Genomic DNA, 26,175 nt, shown 5'->3' with positions numbered 1-26,175 from the left:
TTCTATCCAACCACTATAAGCACACGTACCTTGGGTTTAAAAAATGCTTGCTTATTTCAAGTACAATACCTGCTTGTCAGCCTTAAAACACAATGCACAGAGCTCCATTATTAAGCTTAGAACTTCCTAATATCTCACTAGATAAACTTTTCTGTAGCTTAGGGAGTTATTCTAGACAAGCATTAATACACAGGTCATTGTTCTATTTGTCCTTACTTTTCTACATTTTACATCATTTTTCTGCTGACCAATCTCATGACTACAGCTTAGCTCTAATCACATCTCTGCTGTCTCTGAGGCCTGCCTTTTGCAGCTTTCCCAAAACCCTCTGATTTTATGGATTCCCACAGCAAACGGTTTGATCACAGACATGCAGAGATAAATGCCTTAATGACTGCACACAAACTGGACCTGGGGAGATTGATACCAACTGTGTTGGGTTGTTCTGACACCAGCAGATGAAGCAGACCCTCCTCTGGGGCTGTCTGAAGCAGCTCTGCTGACTTCTGTGGAGCTGCACTGCAGAGCATCACTGCCCCCATGGATTAATGACCAGGTTCTTTGACATGGGCTCATTACAAAGAGCATTGCTAGAGACCATTTGGAGTGCAATGAGTACAACAAAGATCTCAATTAAAATGAAAGATTATAATCCTTTTTTTTTTTTCCCTGTTCTTTGTTTCCCCTCAGCCAAACACTTGCAGATTTATAGTGAACAAGAAAAAGTGCAATAGGAGTTCTAGGTGGTAGGTTTTTGTACTGATGGGATGTAGGTTGGGTTTTTTTTTTAAGAAAAAAAAAAAAGAAATATTTGTCATCTACTACAGCCACTGTTGTATGCATCAGCACATGAAATATGACCCAAATTCCATCTTCAAAGCTATCACAAGAAATATTGTTTGTACTGAGGGTTCGTAAAAGGCTCTGGCAAGTTATTACATTTATAGTCCACTTTTTTTTTCTTTCTTTAAGATTTATCTTCAATTTGTACTCAAAAATCTGGGGCCAGAAAAATCACATTTGAGCTTAAAAAAATAATCTCTTTCCCTCATTTCGATAAGCTAGTCTTAGTACTCAACTTACAGATGCTTTCTGCAGAAATGCATAGTTACTATACAGTCACAATGTCTTAAAGCAAAGAACTGATATTTTATGAGTCATTATTGTGAAACAGAGCTTAGAGTAGACTTTAGTATTCCTATTTCCCAGCTGTATTGCTGCAATTTAGCTGCCTTCATGAAACATCAGCAAATCCCTTATCACCCTTAGTACTTGTTGGTCTTTTCTTTCTGGTTTCAGATTAATGTGCTAACAACAAAAAAAATAATAATGAGAAAATACATTTTCTTATTGCCCAGAGAGAGGAAAAACTGGATAGCTCCCTGAACTCTGTTACTGAGATCCTTTCCTTGGAGTATGTTGGGCTGGAGTGCTTTGGAAAAAAAGGGAAAAATCTGTTTTAACTGTGCTGGCCTGATAATACCAGAATAAGGAACACACAATGAAATAATGAGGAATATTGAGTAGTTGTCTGCTGACTTCTGAGTCTGAGGCTGCTCCTTCACTGGTTTTTAGGACATGGCTGTGGTACAACAAAGGGTGGAAAGCAAATCCTTTTGGGATGCTTTTCTATCTTTAAGCATGTACTGCTCACTTTAAAAGTTAATTTCTGTGAAATTTTCAGATTAACAAACAAGAGGAGAGGATGAAACGAAAAATGGTATAGTTTACCTTAAAGTCCCAGTGAAATTTAAGAAGTAAAGCATTGAATTATTAAGCCAAAGAAAATAAATATATTTCTCTCTATAATTCAGATTAGCAACAACTAGGATGGCTGTAGAACTGTGAAATCTAAAAATAGAAATATCCCATGGGAATATACAATTGCTGGCTTCTGAGACCATGGAGACTTTATGACTGGACATCAATCCATTACATTTCTGTCATCATTCTCAGAGTGCAGAGGTCACACAAGGGGTCACAAAGGATAAGGAAAAAAATTATTCAAGGTCTGTAAAATCAACTTTTAACCAAGAGTTTTAAAAATGCTCAGTTTGGCTTAAGTGATGAATTAGTCTATAAATACCTACTCTAAGAAAGAGATTTTTCTGATTTAACAGGATCTTTCGGTCAGCAGACAAAGGCATAACAAGGTCCAATGTCAAAGTGAAACAAATTCCAGCAGGAAATTGAAGCAAATTTTTAGGAGAGAATAACAAATCACTATAGGATGCCTACAAATGACTAAAAGCCTTCAGCTACCCCTTTCAATTAAAAAAAAATCCTAAAATTCAATGTCTGGGAAACATAACATTAATTCAGGGAGACAATGCAGTGCAGGTTTACTCAAATCCCAATGTACATTTACAGGCACTCTTTTTCTCTGTGTTTCTGCAGAGGAAAATAATGCTGTGTTCAGAAAGTACCTCAGAAATTGGTTTCCAAGTGGTTCCTCACAGCAGCCACCATGGCATTAACCATCAGCTGGGATTTCAGCACTGGAAATTTTGCTTCAAAGTCCTTTCAAGCCCAATACACAGGAATGGGAAAAATTTAACTTTGCACCATCACCTGGGTTCATCAGAGAGTGTAAAAATATTTCTACAGTCATCATTCTTAGATGGACAGGCATGAGTATTTCATTTCCTACCTACACACAAGAGCAACCCTCTCCTTCCCACTCTCTGCCAGTACCCAAACTCTGCCAAAACCCTTTTGTGATTTCCCCATTCAGAGCAAGTTCCTAAATCAAAGTGAGAAGGCCCCTGTGAAAGCTAGATATGAACTCTACCCAAATAAGCAGGATCTCTTTCAAATCAAATGTAAAAGTGCTCTCTGGCTGCTTAAAAGTCTGGATTTCTCTCCAATAATTTCCAAAATTATATTCTTGCTTTTTTACGTAATTTATAAACGAATTTGATTTTCTAATTCTGAAAGGAATAATTCTATAGGAATTACAAAATAAGTCTCTGTGGAAAGGGCAGATATAATTTAATTTTGCTATAAAGTTTCATTTCCCTTTTTTGGCTTAGAATGAAAATGTCTTAACATGTAATATGTAAAACAAGAATAAGTCTTGCTCTCTACACCTTCTGACACACCAAGGTGGTTTCAAATGCCCACCAGAAAGTTCTCTCAAGAGTCACTGACTCTTCACATCAAAAGCAGAGATTTTTGTAGACAAACCTCCATCCACTCCCATGGCTAAAAAACAGCCATCAATTTTCCAAAGATTTGAACCATGGGTCCCGCACCAACCATTTTTGTAAGGTTGATTTGACACGAAAAGGGCTTGGGCAATCCCAGTGCCTTTGTGCATTCCCTTAACATCAGAGCCACTCAGTGATAATTGAATCAGAACCATTTCAGGAGAGGAACTGAAGGCTTAGACACATTTAGATCCTGAAAGTTTTGTGAAAAGAGGTTCCAATGCAGAGGAAAGAAATTAGATCAGCACTACTTTAATTATGGAGTCAGACATCAGAGAATCCCCCTGAGTGCAGTGCTACAAACGCTCTTAGAAATTCAGGGAAAGTTTCAGGCAGAGCCTGCACATAATTTGCTGGAAGATAATCCAGCCACACAATATAAAGCCACAGGAAACCAAGATTTCAGTTTCCTCAGTCACAGACCACACTGCTGTATTTTTAGACCTCACCTCTGCAGCTCTTCTCAAGCCTGTGGGCTCAGTACCAGTGAATTAACTCACACCAACCCATAAGCCAATTTTACTAATAATTGGGGTTTGCAGGCAAACCCTAAATAGGGTTATTAATATTGAGGGTTGTGCAAGAAGGGTATTCACCAGCAAAATCTTCAAGTCTAATGAATTATAATATTCAGAGAAAGCCGCTGAGGCTCATCCAGCAGCTGCTGTTGTCAACACAAGAGGCATCAACCAATCTTAAAAAGTTTGGTTAATGCCTAAGGGATTTTTATTAGAGCCTTAGAAAACATATGAGATTTTAAGAAGGATAAGGATTTTAAGAAGGATTAGCACACAAGAGGATGATTCAAAAAATGTGGAGTACTGCACAAAAGGCAGAAGGATGCCAGAAGCAAGAGAAAGATAAAAAGAAAAAGTTGTGAGATGGGAGGAGGTGTTGCCAAGCTCAGAACAATGTGCAGTCTCAGAATAACAGGCAAATTATAAAAATAGAAAAACCCACTAAAACACATCAAACTAAGAAAAGGAGGACAGAAAAACTGGCAAAGACTGTAACCTGTCTAAGAAATGGTGCAAAACCATCAGCAAATTCTGCTTGATCTAGCAAACATGCAAGCAGTTCTCTGGTAAAGGTGCAGCAATTTGAAGCTGCTTTGCCTAAGGCCATTTTCACCATCATATTTCTGTATATCTTGTAGCACTATTTCACAAGTCAAGTTTCATTTTCCATCTCCTCCATGACATCAATTGCCTATTGATTTCTTCATTTCAGAATCCGTTGGCCTCAACTGGAGCACAAAGGGGATTAAGATGGCCATCGATTCAGCAACAGTGGATTAAAGTCAGTGCAGACACACTCACAGCTACTCAATGAGGAGACAGGACCACCAAAACACCAAACTTTCACTGAGGGAAACAGCACAAACTGACAGCCAGAGCAAACAGACAAAATGCCAGCTCCAGTGGAAAATAATTGTTTCTGTGGAATCAAAATCTTCAGTTGGTACATTCCAATTTTTGGAATGTATTTCCAATTTTTTTTCCCTTCTTTACCCAGCTACAAGAAATCCAAATTAAAGCAAGAAAAGATAAACACTATTAACTCATCTTCTCTTAATTACATATCTTGGTGTGTACTTAGCTTTTCAGTCAAACTCTTCTTCCATTTCTTTAAAAAAGTCCCAGTGACAATTTTCTTCAGCCATTTACCAACTTAATTAGGCAAGATGATGTTCTTCACCCTGGTATATTTGGAACCAATTTAGCAAAGCCAAGCCCTTAATTTATTAAGAGAAATCATTTTGGATCGATGCATGCAGCTGAAATTGAGGCTTTTCCCACTGATTCTTAACAGATGTTGTGCATGCGTTTCTTTAAACCTTAAAGGCTTCAGAGTCAGATACAAATTTCTTTAGCTCTGCTTTACATACACATTTTGACAGAAACTCACTCATTCTTGTGGTATTTTTTGGGGTCCCCATCATTGGAGGAAGGAAATGATGAATCTGACTCCATGTTCTTAGAAGGCTAATTTATTATTTTAAGATATTATATTATATTATATTATATTATATTATATTATATTATATTATATTATATTATATTATATAAAAGAATGCTATAATAAAATTATACTAAAGAACAGAGAAAGGATACTTACAGAAGGCCTAACAAGATACTGATGAAAAACTTGGGACTGCTTCCTCAGAGTCCGACACAGCCTGACGGTGATTGGTCCTTAAGTAAAAACAATTCACATGTTGGATAAACAATCTCCAACCACATTCCAAAGCAGCAAAACACAGGAGAAACAAATGAAATAATACCTCTTTCTCTGAGGCTTCTCAGCTTCCCAGGAGAAGAAATCCTGGTGAAGGGATTTTTCCAAAAAATATGACAGTGACACATTCTTGCTATCACTCCTTCTTGCTGTCTCACAAGATCTGAGTTTTATACACTCATTGATCAAACTGTGACAAGAGCTTAAAGCAGTCCAGGTATGTTTAATGTGCAAGGGAAGCAAAGATCTGAGCACATGAACTGAGCCAAGTTTGAGCAGGAGGTGCGACACTGCCACTGGCTCAGTGGGGTTTAACAGGCACCAGCAGAGGCTGCACACACTCACAGGACAGCCATGGGCTTGCTGTAACAAACAGGGTTGTTTGTTATTTGTTCCTTTAAAAATATGTTCCTTTTTTGGTTGTTATTTGTTCCTTTTAAAATATGTTCCTTTTTAGTTGACTGAAGTTGTCATAGTACAAGGCTCACAGGCAAAGCCCTTCATACCCAAGGGTTGAACTGCATTGACAAAAGCTCAATTCCTTCCATCTCGTTCAGCCAGTGAGGATTGGGTTCAGACTAGACTAAACCCAGGATTAACACAGACCTCAGGATCAGCTGTGGATTGCCCCACCTTTGTTTCTGCTGGTGTTAATATGGAAATACATTAAATGTTATTATGAACTAAAGCATTCTGCAGTCAAACCATATTCTAAAGAGAGTTACTACCTAGGAACACCTGCAATACAATAAATTCATTTTTCTTTTCTATTAGGAGATAATGAGACATTTAATTCAAAATCCTCTCATTGATCTGAATGTCACATGTAATTTAAACTTGACTCAGAATAAAAGAAAGTGCAGTATTGAATGTATTTAATACATTATCCATTAGATCACAATATTCTATGATCTATGGTTGATCTTACATTGTTATTATCAGTGCCATGGAAACCATCCACTACAGTAATATTCAAGTTTAAAAATTAAATTATAAAGAAATAAAAATTCATTATTTCTGTCCTAAACTTTTTGTTCTCCATCTCAAGGTAAAAGAATAATGTTCTCTCAGTGATAAGAACTAAACAGAAACCCTAAGGAGATTGGAAGAAAACCTTTATGACAACTCATCTTAAAATAATTAAAATGCTTTTGCAGATATTTATTCTTGCCAAATTAAGGAGGCTTTTCTCAGACACATCTGGATTACAGTGGGGAAAAGCTGCTATCAGAAGTTCAAAGAGGTGAAAGCTTGTTGTACCTGCTAGGACCCCATGCTAAAAAATACTTTCAGTAGCCACCAAATACATTGGTCAAGTTGAAAAAAATTTGTTAAGGCATATTTTTGAAAAATCCCTTTGGCCTGATTTTTTTCTCCTGGGAAGCTGAAAAATGAAAATAATATTATCTCAGAGAAAAAATGAAAATAATATTATCTCATTTGCTTCTCCTGTTTTGCTGCTTTAGAATGTGGTTGGAAATTGTTTATCCAACATATGAATTGTTTTGACTTAATGACCAATCACCATCCAGCTGTGTCAGACTCTGAGGAGTCAGTCATGAGTTTTTAATTATTATCTTGTTAAGCCTTCTGTAAGTATCTTTTCTCTATTCTTTTGTATAGTTTAATACAGCATTCCATAATCTCATATCATATCATAATAAATTAGCCTTCGAAGAACATGAAGTCATATTCTCAATTCCTCCTTCATCCTGAGAACCCTGAAAATACCACAAAATGCTACAAAGAGAAACTTTAATTATTTGCATTAGTCCCATTTAGCTCAGCAGGAGTCACCCAGGGAATACACTTTATGAAGTGCACTGTACTTTCCTCAGTGAGGATGCTCTGCTAAACCCCAGCTAAATGCCTGCCATCATATAAGGATTTCTCATTAGGTACCTAGAGAAGAGTAATATTTGACCTAAAACTAAAATCAATGTCTCAGCTGGTGCTTTCAAATCACCCTCTCTGCTCTCATGCTCATCATCCCTCTGCCAGCCCTGGGAAAAGAGCAAAGGGGCAGAGCAGAGCTGTGTTCTGCACAATTCAGCCTTTCCTCTGTGGGGATCAATAGCACAACACCCACTGACCCCAGTGAGACAGGAATAAACCTCCAGAGCCTGGAAGTTTGCTCTGACCTCCAAAAATGCTCAAAACACACACATTACTTCAAATAATCTATGTGAGCATGCAGATCCTTTGCTCCCTCTGAGCTTTTGCAATCTTTTCTGGTCTCTGTAAAGCAGAAATGCAAAAGTATTTCTCCAAATGCTGTTCTGCAGATACAGTGCTGTGATGTTGACTTTTCTCTGTTTACTCTTTCCAGCATTATCAGCCAGGTAAAGAAGTCAACCAACAGAGTTATCCAGCTCAGTGCAAAATAAACACCCACACTCTCCCACCTCTCTGTTCTACTGAAGTTACTCAGAGATGGAGTAGCAAACACACAAGATTAACATCTCTTGTAAACACAACAACTTGTTATGAAACAAATCCTGAGTTTCAACAGCTAAATCCTGTGGAATAGTACAGTTAATTCATTAATTTACCAAGAGAATGAGGGCACCAGTGTTTTTAGAAAAAACATACTAGTGATCAGAGCAAATCAAAGCAGAATGTTCTTTCAGTAGATTTTGTTTTTTCACCTGCATTTATGTATGGTATCACTAAAATAATTTATTAGTACTTCTGATATGGTTGATGAACTACTTCTGTTTATATCACTTGATAATTTAGCAAAACAAGATATAACTGTGATATATTTCAAAGCAAGATCATCTCTTGCACTTAGATGTCATTTCTCACTGTGAAGGTCCAGCTCGTCCTTCTGGGAAATCTGAAGTTAGGAAGATTTTAGCAAAAGACTCATTTCTGATGAATGCAACATTTTCTGTTGCAGTGTATATGTTGCTGATGTTAAGAGCATTCTGGTTTTATTTTTCTTGATTTGATATATAATTTTAATAACTGTTGGGACAGAAAATTTCTGCAGTATTTATATGGGCAACAGTAGCAATCCTTCCACCCATCAACTTCACCAAGTTATTTTCTGCTTGTCCATCCCCATCTAATCTATTGCACTCACCCAACAGTCCATTAGTGCTTGTTTTTGTGAGTACACATTTTAATTCTGAGAGAAGTACTGCTGGTGGCCTGCTGGTGACCAGCTTGCAGCTCATCTCACTTTCCATGAAGTTTCCCTCATTAGAATCCTAATGCCCAGTTTTTGTATTACATCCAAAGGTATTTTTAGCAAGGAACCACTTCAGTAGTTCTGAGAATTTTTCACCCGTGGCCTTTCACTCTTAACAAACCTATGGTGGGAGCAGGAGATGGAAACATCTGTGGATCTAGGAAGCCCAGGGAAATATCCCATTAGATTGCATCCATTGCTGATATTCAATTTGCAGTTAACATTCCTGAAGTAAAAATTGTGCCTTGCCAGGATGTTGATTCCTTCTTCAGTGTCCACCTCTTCAGATGACACCTGCATGTCACTTAGAATTACTAAACACATTGCAGGCAGCAAAACAAGCTTACTTATACTTTTCAAATAAAACTGAAAATATAAGATATATAAACAACAAAGTTTACAGCATAGGTGATGGAGTTGCTCATCTGACAATTTTATCACATATAGAAAGCTGGACTTCAGGGAAGCATGAAATATACCCCTGAGACATTTTAGTGCTCAATATCAAGTCCACCATTTTAGATTCTAGGCAAAATCATTTATTCATGCAACACTTTAAAAACAATGGATCATAAACTTCACTAGAAACTTCAAACTGATGAAATTTCAGCCACTACTGACATGTTAAAAATAAAAGAATCAACTGTGAAACAATTTCTTATAGTAGCCTCAACCTGGCCAGAAAAGAAGATTAGTGCATAAATATTACCATATGCACACACTCTTTTACTTTATAAAAATTATTTCAGCCATGGGCTGACTGCCCATGAGCACCAATCCCAGAGTGCCTGGGAAGCTCTAAGCTAACACAGAGGGAGCACAGGCAGATGAATGGATTATCTATGTATTTACACTTGGTTGCATTAGAGCCTTAAAGGGCTTATGACCAACACCAGAGGTGTTACCATCCCATCAGCAAGGCAAGACATAAGCCCTGAAAGAAGGAAAAGCTTTGCATTTTCTTAAATGAGCAGAGATATGATTTTCCATGGATCACTGAGGGAAGCAATAATTGCCTTGAGGCTTATTGAAGTTTAGGCAGGCAGAGTTTCTCAGCTGCTCATGGAGGATCATCAAAAGACAGCATGCAAATGGGGCAGATGTTAAAAATTTCTGCTGTTTTTGACAGAAAAACAGTTGAAACGCTTTGTTGCCTAGGTCCTGGGAGGAGATAGAAAATGACAAGGCTACAGAAGGGATAGAAGTGTCCTTTAGATTACCCACAGTCACTCATATGGGTACCCCAAGAACAGCAGCCAAGGTGGAGTGTGAACCTTGGAGAACACAAAGGATGCATCTTCACAGTTTTGTGCCAAAATCTCTCAGCTCCTCGTCCATATACCTCAGACGTATATAAACCATACCCAACCAAAGAAAACCAATAAAAGTATTCCAGATTGCAAGGCAAGATGTATTCTATTACCATCTGTATGGCAGTTGTCTTTTGTCAAGTGGGCAGTTTGCCTTCTCTCTCTCTCTGAGTGATCACAATCACTCCTACCTCCTGGGGACATCTGCTGATAACAGGCTATTGGATGTCACTGCATGACTGATAAGAACTACAGCATCCCATTGGGAGATGTGAGCCCAGAGGGAGGAGCCAAGCATTCCTACCTGGATATAATCTGGAGATTCTGGAATAACTGCATGGCTTTCTCCACTGGATTCCCCAGAGGAACAGCAGCTGCCTCTTCCACTGGATCCTCAGAGGAAGACTGCACTCTTCTACAGGATCCCTGCTCCAAGAGAACCACCGCTGACACTGCAGGAGGGCTGCAGCCACAATTCCAATGGGACTGCCGCCAACACCCTGACCCACAGGGTGTCAGGTTGGGTTCTGACTCTGTCACTGTTGTTCTAGTGTACTGCATTGTTTATTTTATCCTTTTATTTTCTTCCCTATTAAAGAACTGTTGCTCCTGCTCCCATATTTTTTTGCCCGAGAGCCCCTTAATTTCAAATTTATAGTAATTCAGAGGGCTGGGGAGGGTTTACATTCTCCATTTCAGGGGAGGCTCCTGCCTTCCTTAGCAGAATCCTGTCTTTCTGAACCAAGACAACATGACATGGGTGAAAAGAGCTTATTCTTTCTCTGCTGCCACTAATCCTTGAAATCATGGATGTACAAAACATGACTCCCAACACTGCTTGTTTCTTTGGGCTTCAAAAAGGAACAATCCATTGTCTGGTGATCTTCCAGGCAGCAGTGAATCTTCATTTAGGATAATTGCAGGTGCAAAAAGGTTACTGAAGTCAAATAAATGGATGAGACTTCAAGAATGCAACCTCATTTGGAGCTGCTATTTTTAATATGTCTGATCTTCAAAGGAAAACAAGAATAAATATTTGCTTGCAGTCAGGTGCTTCATTCTCACACAGCATCACACAGCACAGCGCCCTGAGAAAGGCATCCTTTGATCTGGAGGTTTATGTAACTTCACTTTTCAGTCTCTTGCCATGTGCCAGAGGAATTTCAAAATTACAGGAAATCCATTTGTCAGCCTTCAGCACAGCAAAATGTTCAGGCACGTCCACACAGATAATTACGTGTATATCCAAAGGATCTCAAATATTTTCCAAAAGTTACCTCTTTCTATAGAGTTAAGGTGAGGGTTACATTTTCTTCACAGTCACAAAGATGAAGATAGTGGAAAGACACTTTTGGCTGAATAGTAATTATGAGATAAAATTGTGTGGTAAAAATTTCAAGGTGCTGTCTTAAGAATGGAATAGTCTCATCTGGGATGTGCTCAAGTCTGTGACACAAAAGATTCAGTGAAGAGCAAATGATAAAAAAAAAAAAAATTACAGAATAAATTCTTTAGTCAGATATGCAACCTATTTAAAAACATCTCAGGGAGAAAAAAATCTCCGAAAGTATTTCATTCTGTGGCATGAGCTGGCTCCTGAACACCAAATTTCACAGGAAATAAGATAAACTTACCCTGGATCAGATTTTTTTCTCTGGGAAGAAAAAAGTTGACTTTTAAGGTCCTGAACACTGAGAGACCAAACCAGAATACAAGGTTGGATCTGAACATGGATTTTTTTAGAAATATATTTTACCTACTGGCTCAGTGCAGTGAGCACACACAATCTTCTAGAACCTTCAACATCAGTTTCCTCCAACTTTTTTAAAACATGTGGAATTTATTACATCCTTTCCTATCTCTAATGCAGCTACAGAAAGAATATTTTTCTCTGTGAAAGGATTTGGGCAGATGCAGCATCTTGCTGAATAGGGATTCTGCTAAGGCTGAACTTCTATTAAAATTGTCAGTGGGAGAGGTATGGATTTTTATGACTAGGTTTAGGAAAACAAAATGTACTGAAAATATATAAAAACTGATAACATGCAGCATTTTCACCAATAAATTGAGGCTTGTGGTGACTGACAGTACATTTCAAAGCAGCAGAAATATACATTTGAGATAAAATACATGTGATTTGCCAAGGGAAATGCTGTTTTTCTGGGAGAAAGTCTAAAATACGGCTTTTTCACATGATCCTGTTCATTATGCTCTGTTGGCAAAAAGCCAGTGAGGCCCCAAAGGTCACAGGTTACATTTTGGAGGACACATCAGACCAGGATCCATCCCCTGGGGCTACACACAGAGCCCACAGTGCTTCCCAAAGCCATTGCCTCTGCCAGCACAGCTCTGCCAAAGGAGCATTTTCAAAAGAAAACCTCATTTTCCAGTAAAACATTTCAGATAACACCAGCTCCTGCTAAAATGCTAATCTACCTCTGCTTTTAAATGCAACATTTACGGTTTGCTAGATCCACAAATTAAGTATCCATATTACATTTGCTCTGTGGTTTTTTCTTAATGTGCTGTTGAAAATGAGTAAAATCTACAGTTCAGAAACCCTGTGCTTCACTGAGGCATCTCTAAAAAAGCCCGGCTTGGAGATAACAAAAGAGCCTTGGAATCATCTGATGGTCTCTATTTTGTGGGTTTAATTTAATTTTTTTTGCTGAACTCAAAAGCATTCTGTCTGCAGAGCACTTGGAGCTGCAACAGTGACTGTGCTATCATCAAATTCACACAAATCCCACGTGTATTTTTTCATCCTATGGAAATGGTCATGACTTACAGGAAGAAGCATAATTATATATTCATCTTGGGTATCATTAAAACCAGAAAGATTGTTCTATAAGACAGATTTAGATATAAGAGTGAACTAGAGGGAACTGAATCTATAGAGAAGCTTTGCTGAAAGATCACTGTAAATTAAATCATTTCAAAAGCGTTCCAAATAGGTTGGTAAGCAACTTTCCTAGAGAGCTCCCAGGGCTTTGCACAGCTTTTGAATGATTACAGATTTCTAAAAAACAGAATTTCTGGGATAATAATAATCCCACTATCAACTCTGGATGATGGCTTTATAGGCTTAGTGGTTATCCTACTCTAATTATAAATAAAACCTTTTTTTTTTTAATAGAGCTCAGCTTCTGTATATTATCCACATTACTGGAAGATGCAGTTTTGTCTTATTTGTGTCTTATACTGAAAGAAAAACAACAATTTTAGCTTCTAGTAAATTGTCCTGAAGGTTTTCAGTGCTGCCTGGCAGACTCAGATATAAAGTGCAGCAGAAATAGAATTTAATTCCAATAATGAAATTCCAATTTTATACTCTGATGAGATTAAGAAAGCCAGGTAACATTACAGGATAAATTATGGGTATGTAAAACTACAGCATGCAAAACATTAGGCCACTATTTTATTACTCAATTACATATTAATATGGAATTAAAAGACATCATGGTGTGATTTTATTGCTAACCACATCTGTTTGCATTTTTTTATAACCAACCACTGAGTCTTTTCATAAGAAATTTCCTTTTTAAAACTTGAATTACCATGCCAAGAGGAAATCTTTTAAAATTCAACAATCAAAAAGGCTAATCAAAAAGGTTTAATAAAGGCCTTCTACTGGAAAATGCTGTTCATTCAAAGCATTCTCTTAGGATAATTTCAAACTTTAAATGAAAAGCCTAAACCACTATGAATTAAAAGGGGGGTGGGAAGAAAGAAAGAGAGAGAAATATTATAAAATCTGGCCAGAAATACAGATTCTGATGTGGTTCAGCAGTTCCTAATGCAGATTTTGGTGCTGTTTTTTCTGCCCTGGTACTTGGGCCAGATCCAGACTTGGCTGCCCATCCCCTACATCTTCGAGGTGACTCAGCTCAAGAGCACAGCTCACCCAGCCCAGTCACAAAGAAAATGCTTACAGCTCACCTCCAGCACAACTCCCAAGTGTCACAGCCTTCTTAATTTGCTTTTTCCCATTGGCAGCCAAAGAACAGGGAAGGTGGGAGCAGGTGGATTTGTTCTGGTTAGCATGGACAGGGCACGTGTGGAAAAATTCCCAATCAAGTCTAACTCATGCTGGTTGGGTCTACATCAGAGTATTTTGCTTGGTTCAAAGCAGCAAGGAGGTTCTCCAGTGGATCCCCATAATTTTGATCTGCAGCACAGAGAAAAATAATGTTGGCATGTGTGAAATAAATCTCCTCTGGAGGAAACTAAAAAAGAAGCTCTTCCACAGGTGTTCACCAAAAGCAGCACAAATTCCCCTTCCCAAGGGGGTGTAGGGTTACAAACCAAGGGGTGCTCCTTTGAACACCTCCAAGTTACTTAAAAAGTGGGAAAACTCAGTCCAGAACAACAGGTTATGTTTAGTTTGAAATGAAATCTAATATAGTATGAGGCTAAGGGGGGTACTCAGCATCAGCTCCTCTGAAGGGTCTTTCCTAACACAAACACAGCCAATTCTGGCAAATACAGGCAAATAATTTCCAGGCCTATGCCCAGCAGCACAGGTGTGTGCAGAAAGAGCCATAGCCAAAGCTCCTTGGTGCCCATAGAAATTTAAGTATCAACATCTAGTGATTTTATTGAGTGTTCAGACTGGTACATATGCACTGGAATGAATGCTGCCCAGAGCTCTGTGGAAATTAACCTGTCCTCTTTTAGTCAGTGCTAAGCATCAGCCTAGGTATGAGACAAAATCCAGGCACAAAAGCCAAGCAATCTGCTTTCTCACTTTAAAGAACAGCATCACTGCAGCCTCATGCAGTTATTTATTTTTTCCCCATCAGATCAACCTCATGAGACAAATATCTAATTTTCTTGGAGTTCCCAGGGAGGCAGCAGTCATAAAATCCATGTTTCAGCATCCTGCACACAGCACAGACAATGTCAAGCAGAGCAGATGTCACCATGCTCTTGCATAGAAACGAGGGAGCAAACAAGTGGCCCATGTCTTCCCTGCACCTGCCAGAAAAACAAGCAAGAGGCTCATGTGGTTTGTAAACAAAATTCATTTTGCAGTTCTGAGTAGTACAAACTACTGAAAAACTGATCCCCCAAGCTGTATAATCTTCCTAGCAGAGTTCCTGCATATTAGCAGCAAGGAAAAGAAATGGCACGGACATAGCCACAGCCTCGGCTGTGCTTTTAAACCAGTTCGTGGCTTTGACACCTCCTCTGGCTCCAGGAGGGACCACTTGTGGCTCAGCCACATGCAGAAGTACCCAGAGCCACTGTCAGACCAACCTGCCTTGTCTGTGGCTCTGCAAAAACACAGGGCCAAGATAATCCTTTGTTCCAGATTGCAAGGCAAGATGTATTCTACTATCATCTGTATGGAGTTGTCTATTGTCAGGTGGGCAGTTTTCCTTATCTCTTCTACACCCACTCCTCCCTCCAGAGAGACATCTGCTGATAAGAGGCCATTGAATGTCCCTGCATGGCTGATAAGAACTACAGCATCCCACTGGGAGATGTGAGCCCAGAGGGAGGAGCCAAGTATTCCTACCTGAATATAATCTGGAGATTCTGGAACACCAGCACAGCTTCTCCACTGGATTTCCCAGAGGAACAGCAGCTGCCTCTTCTTCCACTGGATCTTCAGAAGAAGACTCCACATTTCTACAGGATCCCTGGTCCAACAGAACCACCTCTGACACTGCAGGAGGACTGCAGCCACAATTCCAATGGGATTGCTGCCAACATCCTGACCCACAGGGTGTCAGGCTGTGTCCTGACTCTGTCAGTGTTGTTCTTGTTTACTGCATTGTTTATTTCTTCCTTTTATTTTCTTCCCTAGTAAAGAACTATTATTCCTTCTCCCATATTTTTTGCCTGAGAGCCCCTTAATTTAAAATTTATAGCAATTTGGAGGGAGGGAGTGTACATTCTCCATTTCAGGGGAGGCTCTTGCCTTCCTTATCATACATCTGTCTTTCCAAACCAAGACATCCTTACAACAAGGAATAACTGGAGGGATAGAGAGGGAAAAAACCCAAACCCAAAGCTTTGAGCAGGAATTCAGGAGGTACATCTTGTGAATAAGGGTGCTGAGGGAAGTGACATGTTGTTTGCTGGAGGAATGTGTGCCTGGCAGCGAGTGTGAGGCACAGAGGAAGGCAAAAATGTTGAAGGAAAACCAAGGAGAGAACCAAACCACAGCCCTTGCGATGGGGTACAGGAGCCTTTTTCAAGGGGAGGGTGTGCTGAGTGGGAGTTCATAAGGATGCAGGAGTACAAGGTAGAAGTGAGCCCAAGTGATTCAGCAGGACAGGCAGTGGTTGCCCATCATGAACCTCACTCACAGCTGGGTTGACTCCTTGGGCGTGGAAACCCGGGGCACCAGGAATATTTCCCTGTCTGCTCTGGAGTGTCCTGATCCCCAGGGGAGCACTGACTTTGACCCTCACTCATGGAGAAAGTTTCCCAGACTTCAAGATAGACCAGAATAGACAAGAGATTGTTGGCCATTTTGTGCCTTCTAATGAAGAGCTGCTGAGCTCATGTTTGTGAGACTGTTTTACTGATAAGAAATAATAAACACTTGAGTCCAAACATGAACTGCTGTCTCAAGTGCTTTCAATCCAGACCCAGAGAAACCAACACTTGGGCCAATCTATGATTTACTCACTACTTAGATACTGCAGTGTCAGTCACAAAGCACCAGCGGGGGACAACTGGTATCAGTGCATGAAGATACTCAGAATGAAGCACCAGAGACAAATATTTCTGTCTCTCCTGTCAAACCCCCAGGCACTGGCTGTGGTGCACCCATAGCCACAGGCTCCCATTGGCCCCACAATTCCCTGAAACCTTGCAGACAATCTTGTGCACAAGCTGTGATCCACCCCTGCCTTTGGCTTGTCAGAGTCAGTGAGGGAAGGGAACAGTGCTAAGGAGAAGCTCTTCTGTTCATCTTCCCACAAAGAGTTCCTATTCCAAGGAAGGCACTTCCCCACTGTCAATGTTCTTGTGAGATAAACTACCCTGGGATCTGTGCCTGCCAGGAAAAACAAATTGCAATAGCTAAGAAACGCAGTGTCATAGCCTCCAGTATCAAAAATTAAGTCATGCCCTACAATATTTACCTAGATGTCATCTGCAACAGTCTCCTCCAGGCATTAAACAATAACAATTAACCAAGTTGTGTGCCAGGAAAGGGCATGGCAGCCCCTCTGGTAGCTGCTTTGCTTTCTGTACTTGACACACCTTTTACCCTTTTCAGTTAAGGAGTAAACTTTTAGGGCAGTTGAGCTATTTCTATTTCTAAGGTAATAACAGTGCCTCAATGAGCAATATTTATCTCCTCATGCAAATGGTAAACAGGAGACAACAAATACAAAAATTTAGTGTTTGGCCAGGCACCAAATGTTGTATCAGGAAGTGATATTCTCTCAATGCCAAATTAGAAGTGAGAAAGGCAATGAATGATTGGGTACACCTCTTTGTCTTTAATTTACATTGTCCCTTATGCTAAGGTGTCTGTAGCAGCCTGATAATAACAAAACCAGAAACAACTGATAGGTGATAGAGCAAAGCAGAACACAGAACAGCTCTGTGAGACTTAGCACCATTTCTCCATGGGCTGTTCTCAGCCTGAAATCTGCTGCAGGAGCAACTCCTGACTCTGCTTTTTTGGTAACAGCAGCATGGAGGAGAAGGAATAGCACAGGAGGCAGGGGAAAATCAAAGCCGTGCAAGATCAAACTCATGTCCCAAAAGCAAACCCTGGGTTGCACCACCTGTCTGGGCACCTCAGTGCCAGGCTGGGAGCAGCAGTTCAGGCAGGATGTACAGACAGCTGAAATTCAGCTGGCAATAAAAGGGTCCTATGTCATTCATGGATTTAATTCATCTTCTCGCAAGCACAGCAGGTGCTCTGGAATGCAGGGAAGAGACAGCTCTGTCTGGTTGCTCTCTTGTACCCTAAATGCTTGCAGCTAAGGCAGGTGATGGATCTGTTCAACAGCACCTGATCCTTTCTCATGACCAAGAAAAACCATCCCATGTGGCTGGAAAGAGGGAAGCATCATCCAGGTACTTGAAGAGGGAAAATTTCAAAGGGGGACAACTGGGGACGCAGAGCCACAGGGCTGTGTGAGAGCTGTGAATATCTCACATGGGCTGGCTGCAGCTGAACGCATCAGACTGATGTGTGGTGGTGCTTGTGGGTCCCCAGGATGAGGGAAGAGACCAGAGTCTTGACTCTATGTTTCAGAAGGCTGATTTATTATTTTATGATATATATTATATTAAAAGAAAATTATATACTAAAACTATATTAAAAGAATAGAGGAAAGGATTTCATCCAAAGATTAAAATAAATGAATGCTAATAAAATCTTGTGACTGACCAGGGTCCCAACAGACTGGACTGTGATTGGCCATCAAGTAGAAACAGTCCACATGAGACCAATCACAGATGCACCAGTTGCATTCCACAGTAGCAGATAATCATTGTTTGCATTTTGTTTCTGAGGCCTCTCAGCTTCTCAGGACAAAAAATCCTGGCAAAAGGATTTTTCAGAAAATATGTCTGTGACACTGATGGAGCTGTGTTCATTTACACAGACCAGACTTTTTGACCTGGAAAAAGTATCAGAAGGGGCACTGTGCAAAGGAGATGCAGGGACCAAAGGAACAGTGGGATTGTCACCACCTGCAGCAGGTGCATCTGAACTGCTGAGTCAATATGGGGAGCACCAGCATCTGCAGGGGTGGGAGCATCCCTCAGTGGTTTTTTCCTCATCCTTGGGATGCTCCTAGCAGTGCAATTTAATTTTTATGGCAGATTTTATAGTCTGAGGTGGGGGTAAATCACATGTAGCAGGGCAGGAGCAGTGGAGAGGATCAATTGCATCCTGCCTCTCTCATCTCATGGCAGTAAGTTAATAATTCATAACTCTTTAATCCTCATCTCTGTCTATTCCCAGAAGTTTTGTCATTCTCTATTAGTTCCTTAGCTCAGAACAACTTTATATGCCTCATACTTTGTTTGCAGTACACCCTTCATTAAATTTAGATGCCTGCCATTCATCCTGTGTGCTCCTGCTGATAGATGCAATCATGGGGAATGCTGGGACCCAGGGAATTTTGTGAGATGAGAAGGACATGGAGACATCCCTGTGCCCTCCCTATACACCTTCATGCAACTCCTGTTGTCTCAAGAGCCAAAGAACTCACCCAAGAACCCAAGAACTCTCTCAAGAGCCCAAACACTTCCCATCTATCCATAGATGGAACTTGCTAGAGCTAAGCTATTATCCCAAAATCCCTTTCCTCCCCATGGAAGGATCTTACAAACACAATCTGTCTCTCTTGTAGATACTCTGATGATGATTGAGTCTGTACTGCTGAGCTTCTCTTGGCTATGGAGGAGTCACAGAGCAACCACAGCTCTTTGGATTGTAGCTTTCACCCTTCCCAAACCCCCTGAAATTGTTCTTCAGGTTTTTTGGGTTATTGTTAGGGGGTTTTACCCCTAAAAAGCCACCCTTGAAAATTATTTCTCATTTCTTACATTCCATTGAACACTTGCTTGTCATTTGCTTAACTTCAAGGGATTGTCAGAGATTTTTTCTTTTAGGCTGTTCTAACATCTGTTCCACCTTGCTCAAGGAACAATAAGGCCTGATTTAAGGTAAGGCAAAATTTAGTAAAATATGCCTCCCCTTTGGACAAGATCACTCTTTTTAGACTATAAAACCAGTTAATTTCATGGGAAACAGAATCATGTAAAACATAAATTACAGTTCTCCTATTTTTCTTACTGCTCCCTAGAGTTCCCTGCTGTAACATTTATTTCAGTTTTGCATGATATTTAGCACTCTGGTGAAGAGGAGCAGCCACTTAATGATATCCAGATATTTATGTCAGCAGCATGTTTATAAACAAAAGCTATTTAACCTCTTCTAATGCATTGGTCCTACCAATGTACAAACCCAATGCAAGAATAGCACTGGAGAAGCCACCAGAAAAATAAAATAAAAACGCCTCACTACTTAATGACCTTCAGATTTATTGAAAATAAATCAAATATTTTCACTATAAGCTTGAATGAGGAAAGAGACCATTTTTTTGGGAAGACTGCTGCAGAATAATAAAATGCCTGCAGTAAAAACCTCCAGTGCATATTTCTATAACCTTTAGGGGGGTAGAACTTGGATTTTTTTTAACATTTCTGGTAAAAGAACAGTACAGAAATATCTGCTGAAGATATCAGCTCTCCCCAATGGAAAAATCATTCTTAAAAAGGCGTTGGATGTGGGCTGCTGGGATAAACCCCATGGCAAATATCCACAGCTGGACCTCAGGGCAAGCAGACCCCCTCTTTCCATGAGCTGTGAAGCACTGGCTGGTTGAAACTCACCCTTCAGAGCAAATCTTTCATGCTTTTATGATGTATGTTCAAAAGCTTTGATTGGATTTGCTTGACAAATTGCCAATTTTCTTAACAAATTTAAACATCTCATGACTTTTTGCTTCATCTGTCTCCTTCTTGGAGGTACTCTTCAAGGTAGAGAAGACCTTGCATGCCCTGGACACAGAGGTATCAGTATTCCACAAGCTTAATTCTCTGCACTACACAGCACAGCACACTCTGGGCTCCAGAAACACACAGGAAAATTAAAATATAACATTAAATGCCTTCTCAGCTGCAAAGAAAAACACATTTCTTCCCAACTTAACACATCTAACAAGCTTTATTCAGCAATGATCCCACCAGCACAGGCACAAGGGAGCTGCCCTGCAGGATGACTGAGGAGAAAGGCAGCAGCAGGAAGAAGTTGTAAAGCCTGTCCATGGCTGGGAGAGACATCAGCCACAGCCAGGACTCAGTTTGGAGAGTGACCTGTGCAGCCTTTAGATCACAGCTTGCACCTTCCTCATGGGTGTCTCCTGCCTCTCCGTGCTTGGATCTGAAGCACAAGTTTGTCTTTTCCCCTCTGTATTGCAACAAAGAGAGGAAGCAAGCAGTCACAACTCGTTCTCAAGGAAGGATGCTTATTAAATATGCACATTTTGTGAAACTTCTGGTAGTGTTGTAGAATTCACAGAATCACTGGGTTGTAAGAGACCTTCAAGATCATTGAGTTCAACCCAGCCCCAACACCTCAACTCAACCCTGGCACCCAGTGCCACACCCAGGCTTTGGTAAACACACCCAGGGATGGGGACTCCACTACCTCCCTGGATGTGAACTTTATTCAGAACTTTATCACCCTTTCTGTAAAAAACTTCTTCCTAATATCCAATCTATATTGCCCTTGGTACAGTTTGAGATTAAGATTTCCCTTGATGTAGCTTTCTATTAACCCTGAAAACACAGACCAGAGGGCTCAGACTCTTACTACACCAAGTTTTAGTGTCTCCCATCAGACACTGAACTACTATTTAGAACTTACTGAGAGCACTATAATATCTTCAAGTCCTGTAGTGAGTTTATCTTGTGTCACTGTATGCTAGTCTGACTCTGACCAGTGGTTCAAAATCTACCTGACAACCTTAGGGAGCTCAGTCTCTGCCAGCAGCGCAGAGCCTCCTTCATTCTGCTCAAGTGAGAAGCTATTTCAGTGGAAAAATACACTGAAGCTGCTTTTTATCAGATCAGAGGCTGCAATCACTAATTCAGTCCTCTCACAAGGACAGAGAGAGCCCAACGCCTTTCTGCTTTTTCCCACAGGCCTTGATGAAGCTGGCATTATCATGCTAAATTACAGTTCAGGACTGCTGTGCATGTACAGATTTATCAGAAGAAAGCTATTAAATCATCTTCAGTACTGTGCCAATTATGCAGTCCCCAACACATAATTAAGTAAGGCCCTAAAGTATGTATTTTAATCAAGCCCTGTTCAGCAAAGCACTTATGTGCTGGTGCTTTACTTCAACACTCATCACAGGGGTCCTTTTGTGAACAAGGAAATCATGGGAGCAGTGAGAACTTCACCAGTGCTGTTGGGCCAGGCACTACTGAGATAAGATACTTTATTTTTTAGATAATGGCTTATATTTTCAAAGTATCTCTATAAATCAGAATCCAAGACCAGTTTCTGGATGGGCCTTGGCACAGAGCTGTAACTAGGGCAAGTTAAGGACAAAAATGCACAAGATCTGGAGGAATTCGTATTCTTTACTACATGGTATGCAGTTGGATAAAACTTGCAGAGTTTAGGCAGCAGAAATCTTCTTATAGGCCTATAAAGCTCAGATTTATCCTGTGTGACCTGAGCTGGCCCCAGGTAAGCTCTGCTGCCTAAACTCACCCAGGATTTGTCTGCAGTCAGTAGAGAGCACATGTAGATGCCAGGGATGAGGGGAAATGGCCTCAAGTCACACCAGAGGAGGTTTGGATGGGTTTCAGGAAAAATGTCCTCACTATATGGGTTGCCAAGCATTGGACCAGGCTGCCCAGGGACACGCTGGAACCATCATCACTGGAAGTGTTCATAAAACACATCAATGTGACACCTGGATATGGTTTAGTGGTGAATATGGTGGTGCTGGGTTAGCAGGAGTCTTTTCCAGCCTTACTGGTTCTATAAATCCATCCCATGTTGAGGTTTCAATGAGGGTAGGATGAACCATGCCCTGTTTTCCTGTTGTTTTGTTGGAAAACCCCACACAAGCAGTTTAGACTAAACACCTGAGTTTCATCTGACCAAATTTGTGTCCACCCAAGCTACCTCTGGATACCAATGGAGATATTGATGTTGCACACTAACTGTACACAAGCTTGGCACCTTAGCTGAAATAATTCATGCCCTGAACACACTCATTTCTCTACAGCCCAGCTGCAGACAGGGGGCTACATCCAGCCCCATAAAAGTCAGGGCCAAGCCCTGCTTTGGGCACTGTGTGTTGTCACAGATGGGCCCCAAATGCCATCCCAGAATGACACAGATTTGGAGTGGCTCCTTTAGCACCACTGTGTGTTATGGGAGCTTGGTGGCACCCTGCACACCCCACAATTAACACCAACATGACCTAGGGTGAATCCATCCCTCTCTGCCACCTCCTTGGGGTGCAGCAGATCTCCTTCCCCCTGCCAGACCAAGCAATAAACAAAACCAGGTGGCAAAGGCCACTCATTTACACACATCATGGGCTCTCTCAACCAGCAGAGGCAGCTCCATCTGACTGCTCCCACTCTCAGCTGGCATCAGGCATGGATCATTGCAGAGCAAAGTGGCGTATCTACCCAAAAAACAAAGAATCTGTGAAAAATAGGTATTGACTCAGAAGCTGCTATGCAGCCTGAGCTACAGCAGTGAGAGCCTCTCTGTAATCCATTACAGCTGTGCAAAATGTAATAAAACTACTACAAGGTGCTCTAATTCCATTTACTAATAATCATAAAAGTATTTGAGATGCATCTGATGAACCGTTTACAGGATGCATTTTTCAAAGATGATTTGTAGTCCAAAGAAAAGCCTTTAATACCATATAAATTAGATTTTATGTACAACAATATTTAAAACCATTGCAAAGGAGGTGTTTTGTTGTTTTATAGTCACTGCTCAGTCTTCATTGAATAATTTCTTTGAAGAAAATGCTTGGCTTCTGAGTTCCTCCCAATGAATCATAGAGCAGGAGTAATATCATAATTTATAATTTTTTTATCTGCAGATGCCATGGTGTTCAGTGTAGCTCTACCCAGTTAATCTGCACAGCTTCTGATGAATTGCATTTACTAAAACACACAAAATTATTTTTCACTTAACCAACATCCTGAGCAGCTCCACTGACAAATCAACTCCTACAATCTGCAAACACACAAATGTTTTCCTTTTCCAAAAACAGTGGCTGGGTGTGCCAGAGAAATACTGGGATAAATAAATCAACCATTGACTGATCTGCTGCACCATTGATGTCAGCTAGCTTGATAGGTTGGAAGTGACTGCCATATTTTTATTTTTGTCTTACCACCAGCTTTTGCCATCACTGGCACTTGTGTGGCACCTCAGAGAAAAGGGCTGGTCTCACTCCAAAGCCTGATGCATGTGGGGGTTTCTTACACACTTTCTTTATGCCGTCTCTGATCTGTCACTCCTGCAGAAAAATTCTCCTTTAAGGTGCAATTTCCTTTGCTCCCATTTCCTCTGGGAGAGCAGGAGATTCCTGCTGGCCCCTGTCAACATCAGGCTGGCTGTTACACTGAATTTTTGAAGACATCTCCACTCCTTGCACCTGGCAGAGGAGAGCAGACATCAGGCACTGTCTTGCACCCATGCCAGCCTGACTCCAGGCCTGCCTTAATCTCCCCTTCTCCAGCCCACAGCCACCCAAACAAGGATCAAATCTTCTTCTCCCATGTACATTTTGCACCCACTTTCCTTTTGAAAAGCTGGCCTAGGGACTCTTGCCCTCACTCCTCACAATGCCATGCGATTGAAATATGGAGTCACAAAGAAGTCAAATTTTTCATTCCTCCACCAGAGTAAAACACACTTGCAAAAGACAATCTATAAAACACAGTGAAATGGAAAATCTGTCTCTCCACAGGATTTCAGAGCCTTTTCAGCAGACCACAATGTCACCATCAAAAGTCTCACAGAAGCAGCAGTGCTAGCTAACACTGCCAGGGGTACATGGGGTGTGTTAAAGGCAGCAGAGTCTTACACAAAATCCCTCTGCCAACTTCATTCAAACTTCCCCCACCTGCAGCTTGTGCTTGTAAAAGAAAAAGGAATAGGAGAAGAAAGCTGGAAATCTGAGCAGCACTAGGCTGCCATATTTTTTTTAAGTATGTACCAAGACCTATATTGTCATCAGCTTTTATTCCCCTTTTTACCCATTGGTGGCACAAAGCAATGCCTTATCTCCAAAATTCTTTTTTTTTTTTTTTTTTTTTCAGGGGCAAAGGAAATCTCTGAGGTCAGCTCTAAGAGCAGACAGAGAAGGAAGAAACCTCTGAAATGAAATACCACACACAAAGTGCTGGGATGAAAAAATTTTGACAACCCTCCCATTCTGCCCTTCATGACCAAAAAATGTTTGGGGAAGGTGGATCAAAAAAAGAAAAAAAAATCAATAATTTTGCATTTAGAGAAAAGTTTTAATTTATTTTCTTATTTCTTGAATATAAATGTATAAAAGTCACCACTTTCCTTTAAAGCTTATACAGGAAAAAAAAAAATACTGTGGAAAAAAACTCTTTCCAGCCATGCTGTCCAAAAAAGATGTTATTGATTCTGGTTTAAGGATTTGCCTCTGCAGTAAATTTTGATCACTACAATGCCTCATGTAATTCTCAGTTACTTACACACACACCCCTACTCAGGTGTAACACAGACTTTTGGACTTTTTTCCAGCTCAGCTTATCATTTTAACCCATTTAAGTGGGGCTGAAGAAAAATATTTCTACTGCAGCAGAGGAGGTGTATTTTCATGGTTACATTTCCATGATACCCAAGTCTCAGCAACACTCCTGGAGATCAGCTCTGCTGAGAACTGAATAATCCCCATCCCCAGGAGAGCCTGGGTCACACTACAGGACCAAATCCAGGGCAATTAGACAGGACCAGCAGAGTTCAGTGCCCGCTTTCCTGCATGTCAGACCCCAAAGAAGCAATTGCACCATTTAAATCTCATTTTCCCTTCCCCACGTGCCCTGCCTGCCCAGCTATGTGGGCCAGCTGTGTGTGAGCAGAGCAATTTGTCCTCCTGATTTTCCTGGCCCTTTCTTCATGGACTGTTATATTTGGAGCAAGACTCCAAACACACACAGCAAAGTCACTCACGTTTCACTGCAGTCAGAGCAGCTGCTTTACACCTGTCAGTGGGACTCAGTCCTCAAACCTGAGCAAGGCAAACTCCTATTTGGGAAATCCCACCTGCTCCCACTCCACAGAAATTCAGAAATTATTCACAGGCAGTGCTGGTACAGCAGCCCAACACTGACTACCAACTAAACCTTCAGGGAGGATCTTGGCTGGTTGTGCTCCATGTTCTAGAAACTATATAAATGGGAAAAGGCAGCAGGAGAAAGATTTACATCTTTCCCACTTTGACATTATCTCTGCTGCTGTCAGTACACCTCCCATGGCTTTCACTTTCCAGGCAGCAGAAACACAAAATGAAGCATAAATCCTACATTTCTGACTCATACCAAACATAAAATCTTTGGAGTCACACACCTTTACCTGGCAGCTGCCCTCTGCACTCCTGCTCTCAGCAGCCAGACTGTCCTAGCACAACACAGAACACACTGC

The sequence above is a fragment of the Zonotrichia albicollis genome, chromosome 1, assembly GCF_047830755.1.
Source record: "Zonotrichia albicollis isolate bZonAlb1 chromosome 1, bZonAlb1.hap1, whole genome shotgun sequence".
NCBI lineage: Eukaryota > Metazoa > Chordata > Aves > Passeriformes > Passerellidae > Zonotrichia > Zonotrichia albicollis.
Note: the sequence above shows the minus strand (reverse complement) of the source record.